The sequence below is a fragment of the Trachymyrmex septentrionalis genome, unplaced genomic scaffold (assembly GCF_001594115.1).
Source record: "Trachymyrmex septentrionalis isolate Tsep2-gDNA-1 unplaced genomic scaffold, Tsep1.0 scaffold55, whole genome shotgun sequence".
NCBI lineage: Eukaryota > Metazoa > Arthropoda > Insecta > Hymenoptera > Formicidae > Trachymyrmex > Trachymyrmex septentrionalis.
Genome location: NW_017305725.1, coordinates 9,907 through 17,257, shown reverse-complemented (window position 1 = coordinate 17,257; position 7,351 = coordinate 9,907).

Sequence of the window (7,351 nt, the reverse complement as noted above, 5' to 3'; positions counted from 1 at the left end):
AAGCGTTGCTCAGCAAGTGCGTGACTCATCGATGCAAACAAGTGGTCATCGGAAGGAGCCAAGTCTGGTGAGTAAGCCGCATAGGGTAGAACTTCCCAGATGAGTGTCTTCAACGTGTCGCGAACCGGTTTTGCCGTATGTGATGGAGCATTATCATGAAGAAAAATGATTTTGTGTTGTCTCTTTTGGTATTCTGGTCTTTTTTCAAGCAGCGAACGGTTCAAATCGATCAATTGTTGTTGGTAGCGTCCAGCATTAACCGTTTCACCAGAGGTTTTAACAGCTCATAATAGACCACACCCTTCTAGTCCCACCAAACACAGAGCATCGTCTTTCTGCCAAAGCGATTCGGTCTTGCGGTCGATGTGGATGGTGCGCCTGAGTCTACCCATGATTTTTTGCGCTTGGAATTCTCAAAATAAATCCACTTTTCATCCCCACTAACGATACGATGCAAAAACGATTTCCTTTTGTATCGTGCAAGCAAAATTTCACATGTGTTTTTGCGCCTCTCCATCTGCCTGCAGTCCAACTCATGCGGTACCCATCTTCCGGTCTTCTGAATCTTTCCCATCTCTTGTAGGCGATTGGAAACAGCTTGTTGACTAACGCTCAATTGCTCTGCGAGATGTTTTTGTGTTTGTGAATCATCTTCGTCCAACAATGCTTGCAATTCCACATCTTCGTACCTTTTTGGCGGTTTTCCGTGTTCCTTGTCTGCAACATCGAAGTCACCACTTTTAAAACGCCGAAACCATCGTTCACACGTATCTTGTGATGGAGCATATTTACCATAAGCTTCTCGAAGTAATCGGTGATTCAGCAGCAGTTTTCTTCAAATGAAAACAAAAAATTAATGCTGTCCGCGAATGCTCTTTGTTTGGTATAAATTTCGACATATCGAAATTGCACATAGCAACACAACACTATGCAAACACTTTTTCAATTTATCACTCGTGCGCGTCTGACACTTGTTGATGGCACTTCAAAATGGCATAACAGTCAAATCTGTATACCGCACACTGCATTGATGCGCCATCTGTTTTCTGAAATCCGCATTTCATACTTGTACACCTGGTAAGTATCGATACCATCCTGTGTCTTTGGTAGTGGTCCAAAAATATCCATTGATACCTTAATCCTAGGTGCTTCCGGCAACTCGTAATACTACTCTCCTTCGGTAGTTCTAGCGTAATATTTTGTGGCCATGCATGTATGACATGATGCAACTACATCCCTTGCCACCTTGGAATCTCACATCCGTAAAAATACTGTTCTATGAACCTTCCACTTTGTCTGTTCCAAAATGCAATAGTAATCTGTGCGTCAAACGTGTAACCTCCACGTCACCTTTCTCGGTAATGCTCTATCTCCATGTCCGTCCTCGTTTCTCACCCACGTCCATTCCTTTCATAAATTGTATTGGGGTGATCCCTCGCTGCTTTCGCCAATTCCTCATCCTGCTCATCCTCCGCTCTTCTGATAACAGGAATCCAATCTTTTGTATTAATTCCATCTCGAATTATCGTGATCCTTGTTTGGCTTTCTTGATCGTATGTCTCCGTCAATGATTTTGATAGCGCATCCGCTTGCTCATTGCTACTTTCACGTGATCGATCTCCAACTTCTGCAGGAACGTGAATCATCTTGTGATTTTGGTGTTATTGTTCACGCACATTTCTAGGAACTTCAGAGTCCTATTGTTCGTATGCACCTTCATGTGTCGTCTTAGCAATTGTATACCACTTCTTCAACACCCAAACGATCGCCAAACACTCCAACTCCGTTACCGTGTAACTGGTTTCAGCTCTTTTAAGATTCCGGCTAGCGTAAACCATTGTATACTTCTCTTCGCCATCTTCCTTATTGATATAATCTCGCGTCTAGTCCGTTCTTAGAGGTGTCAACGTACAGCCCGAATCGATATCCGGCCTGGCTGAGATACAGGTCTTCCGCCCTATTGAACGTTTTTCTTAATCTGATTAAACGCCTGCTCTACTTTGGTACACTTGGAACCTCATTTCTTTCCTTAATAGACGCTCCAATGGTTTCGTCAACTGTGCTAAGTTCCCAATGAATCTGCTGTCCCAATTGACCAATTCCAAGAACTGTATCGCCTTCTTGTTTTTTGGTTGTTTAACTTCTTGAATGATAGCTTTAATTTGCTCGTTAATTTCTGCCTTAATTTGCGTAAAGGTGTGTCCTAAAAACATCATTTCCATACGCATAAACTCGCACTTCTCGCTATTCAGTTTGAATCCAGCTTGCCTCAATCTCTCCAACACATCCTCGATGTCTCTTAAATGATCCTCTAGGGTCTCCGATGCGATTAACATCGTCCAAGTAAACTATCATCGTTTCCAGGTCTCCCAGAACAAGATTCATGGCTCTGGTAAATGACGCTCCTGCGGTCTTCAAACCAAACGGCATCCTATTAAATATAATACATAAGTCTGACTTTCAAATAGAAAACCTATGTATTCTCTTGACCCCTGTTTTAGAGGTATCTGCCAAAATGTGTCAGCAATGTCCAGTGTAGTGAAAAACTTCTTCCATCCCATGCGTCGGAACACTTCAATCGTAAGTGGCTGCGCATGATCATTGACTATCCTGCGATTCAGTTCTCTTGCATTCAGTTCCCTCTAGGACATACGAATTTTCCCGTTTTTCTTCACCACCACTACCAACGGACATATTGCGTTGCCTGTTTTGACACTATTCCCTTCTTCTGCAACACACGTAAATATTCAGTCACTGTTTGTGTCGATCCGGCACCGGATAATTCCGCTTCTTAAATAGGGCTCCAGTCATCATTTCGATCCGATGCGAATAATGTCTAACGCACCCAATTTCTCCGTTGAATATCTCTTGCTTTGCATCCAGTATTTCCTCCAGTTTAGCTTCGGCTTCCTATATCGTCAGCACCGCTATCGTGCTCACCTGATCCTTTTCTTCCTCAAAATCAAAACGTAACCACTTTCCACATCTTAGAATCATCCTCAATTTGGTCAGAAAATCTATCCCTAGGATGACCTCATATGCCATTCGCTCCACAATATAGAATTTGTGATTGAATCGTCGTTCTTCAAAATTAAAAGAAACTTGCACCTTATTTGCGATTACCGCACCCTTTTCCGAAAAAGCTTCTCATATAGTAAACTTCCGGATAAGTACTACATCCATCTTTTCCATTTCTTGCACCAATTTATCATAGGCGGCTTTCGCAATTACAGAAATTTGCGCGCCAGTATCAATTAAAGCCTTCATCATCGTCTGATTAAATCATAGTTCCACTAATGGCATCGTCTCACCGTCATTGCTTGTTCTTCTTTCATTTCCTCTGTCACTTCATCGACAATTCTTTTAAGCCTTATATCCATAGTATCTTGGTTCCGTAGTTTCTTCTCCTTTCGCTCTACCATGGTGGCTATATTCTACTCCTGTGCCTTTCTCCGTTCCAGCTTATGACTCTCCTCCCGTGACCCGGCTCCTGATTTCATGTACATATTTCTACGAAATTTCCATGACGCGTTTCCTGTTTCCGCCTCCCTTTTCCTCTCATCACTATAAGCATTCCTCGATCGGTAATTGTTGTCGTAATCTTTTCTGTGTGTATCTCTCTGTCTTCCATTGACCTCCGGTCTTTACCTTTACCCGTGTGGAACCTCACGATCACGTGTTCCACTGACCTTCTCGCGTCATCCACTTTCCTCTATCGTCGTACTCATTATGGATAGGTCACTGACTCACATTTCTCTGCTCCGTTTGTCTTACGCTTACCGCTCCTCTTCATGGTTTCAGATCCATATGCCTGGATTCAGTACTCGTCCTCCTCATCTGCTATCTTTCCGATTTAATACTGAACAAGAACTTAACCAAATCCTTCATATTGCTCACTGAGATCGCTCTTATCTTCCTCGCTATGTCTACTCGTATGTGATAATGGCCCTTCAGAGCACGAATTACTTCAGTTTCGCTCATCGGTGGTATCAACAATCTTGCTATGCAATATTGCTGACGAGCATAATCGAGCGCATATTCCGCCATAGTCACATCCCTTTCAGGTTTGAAACAGTCCGTGTAGATGGACTGGCGAAATCTAGCTTGCTCCTTAATGTTTCTTCAGTAATGCTCGAGGAAATTCGCTCTCGCCTTCTCGTATATCTCCGGCTCGTTCAATTCGAACCACATCGCCGCATTCTTCCTCATCGTCTTTTCAAAATAGTGCAATCAGTCTCTCTCCTCCACCTCCTCGTAATTTGGAATTTTCTCGAATCTCTGAACAAACCTCATAAGGTTCTGTCTATCTTTTTTTCCAATAAACGTCAATTTTTCAAAAGGGTTTTTTAGCCACCATTCTCGTAAAAGTTTAATGTCTCTAATCGGCTCCGAATCACGTACTCCTCTATTCTCTCTTCTGGGGTTGTCGTGACTTCCCGCGATCTCCATTACCGCTCCAATCATCAGTAAATTTTCCCTCAATCCGAAGTTGGCCGACTCTGCATATTCTACACCATTACTTCCTCTTTCTGCGCGCTGCCTGTCTTTTGACGTTGCTTCTATCTCCGCCAAACGTTCTAATATCGCGTTTGTGGCTTGGCCCATTAGATCTTTATCTATACTTCTAATCAGTCGGACGTCCTCTTGCGTCTTCTCTTTCTCCATTCTTCTTTCACACTCGCCTATAATCTTTTCGAACTGCTCCATTCGAGTTACCACCACTGTCAATGCTTGATTTAATTTGCGGCATTTTTCCCCATCGGCTGGTTCGTCCGGACTGAATGATCCGCGTCCGTCCTTTCCAATGACGATTCAGACGCACTGTTCCAAGTCGCTTGCGACCCGGTCGCTTCCGCACCGATCAATCTCACCGATCACGAGATGTTGGGGTCAGATGCGACTTTCCGCAACTTTCCACTTCTCATCTCCTCTCGCTTCTTCGGGGAATGCTGGAGACCGATCATTCCGTCAGTCTCTTCTATTCACCGTTCAAACTTTAACCGAACACATGTAACTTTAGAACACATGTACACTTCAGAACACATGTAGATCACCCGTCGGTCCACTGTTTACCCGTATGACCTCAACTTTGATAGCTGAGTTGTTTTTCGCGCTTCACACACCAAATGCACGATCTCGTGATTCGATACCTTTCTTTCTGTTTACGCTTCCATGACCTCTGTCGTTACTACAAATTTCGTTGCTTTCCTATTCAATGTCTTCGTTTTCAAATTTCTTCATGCACCATGCCTTAATCACAAACTATCCAATCGATTCGCGATTATCTCTGACCTCGTTTTGTCCTGAATCTCTTCTCTATAACTGTTCTTATGCCTAAGTATTATCTCCTCATCAATTTTACCGCGTAGCACGAATATCCCGCTAAAATAAAACTCTAGATGTGGCTATGGATTTCTAGCCTATTTCCCACTGTTATTATTTCAAAAAACCGATAACGTATCGATCTTATCATGTTCTGAATCTCTCTGTTCATTCCCGTATCAGAAACTCTGTTGCGCCTATTCTAATCTCGCGAGGTTTTTCAACGCCTCCGGTCTGACGTCTCACCTGTCGACCTCACAACTTTCTCTATACTTATTTAACCATTAGCACTTCCGTGAATCACACCGTCATGTCACAGTCGCCAATTAATCTCAACATCATTTATTAACGTAGCTCACCTGGTTCTTTAGAATCACGTAAGGATACCCGCAGGTTCACTGGACGGCGAGTCGGTGGTACGGGTCATTCGTATGCCTCTGATGTCTGTGACCGGATCTTCAGTCCGTCTGTTTAGTTTTCGGTCCTCCTTCTTTCTTCTCACGGTTGCTATGTCTTTTCACCTCCAAAGATGAATTATATCTCGTAATTATATCTTGCACAATTCCTTATTCCGGCGGTTAGGAAAACGCTCTTAGGTATTGCCTTTATTCCGCCGCTGGGAGAATACTCTCTAAATCCGCTCTATTTCCGACAACTTCCCTTCTACCGTGAGGTCCGAAAAGAACATTCTCCTTCGCTACTTCGTGTCGACGATACTGAGGCTAGGGGAGAACTCCCCATTCTGCCCGCTGTGCATTATAGCTTCGCTTTCCATTCTCGCAGTTATCTTTCACTCTCGGTCCCACTTAACTCGCTTCGCGTACTCGCAGTACTCGCATCACAACCAATGTTCTCAATCGACATTCTACTCTACTTCCACTCATCGCATTCTTTCGCTCTTTTAGATACTCATTTTAGGTACTCTTTTAGGTAAAGCTGGTTATCGCAATCTTGGTTTCTACTCATCCCCAAGTGGATTTAGGTAAGTATACCGATATTTCCTTCATTTGCCGAGTTTCGCTTAACTATTACACGGATGCCATTTTCGCTCCGCATTACCCGCATTGTTAAATGCCACTCGCACATCCGGTATGTTTTCGGCCAAACCTCAACGTTAAATTCCTGACTAACTCCTCTTCTTACACTTAACGTTTTGCGCTTCCACGTATCCACCCTTTATTTTACCAAAACATTATTTTGGCCCTATGGCATCATATATTTTGATTTTGCAAAACGTTAAGTTGTTTCTTATTCTTATTCTATTTCTTATTCCTATTCTAAGAAATCCTACATTTTTATTTTTTATCTCCTGTATTCTCATCTACCCGAAACACTGTCTTGTCATCTTAATGACAAATTAATTTAATAAATATTTTAATACAATAAATTTTTTAAATTCGCGATACGTTAAGTTGGTCTTTAACCATTACTTAAAATTCTAATGTTCTCGTTTTCCTTTTATCTTTTTGCATTAGCCCATGCCACTGTTTTCTATACCCATTCTTCATTGGACTGATTTATTATTTTATTGGAATCAAGATTCCTCTACTTGTCTTTGAACTCATCTTTATTGTCTCAGTATTGTTTTTCATGGTCGATTTTACTCTATGACAATTTTCAATACATCAATTGCAACACTTTTGATTCGCTTATCAATAATTTTAACCTATGATAGCCTATACATATCTTATTGTCTATACCCAAAACAATTCTACCCATCACCTTATTGATAATCCTAAACTGGCTAATAATAATAATAATAATAATAATACTGAGAATGATAATAATAATAGTAAACCTACCTTCATCTTAATTATAATCTGAGTTTTGTTTTCATCTATTTGCGTATCCGTCCATAATAATCACCGATTATCACTATATCTATAGTAAGAGCGTGGTTGGCCTTACTCAAAGCTACTAAAAGATACTGCCCTAAATCTATCATAAATCCATAGAGGGCACCTTTGTCCTTGATGCACTATTAAGGAAGATTCAGTTGCCATTGAACTTTCTTAAGAGAATCACATTA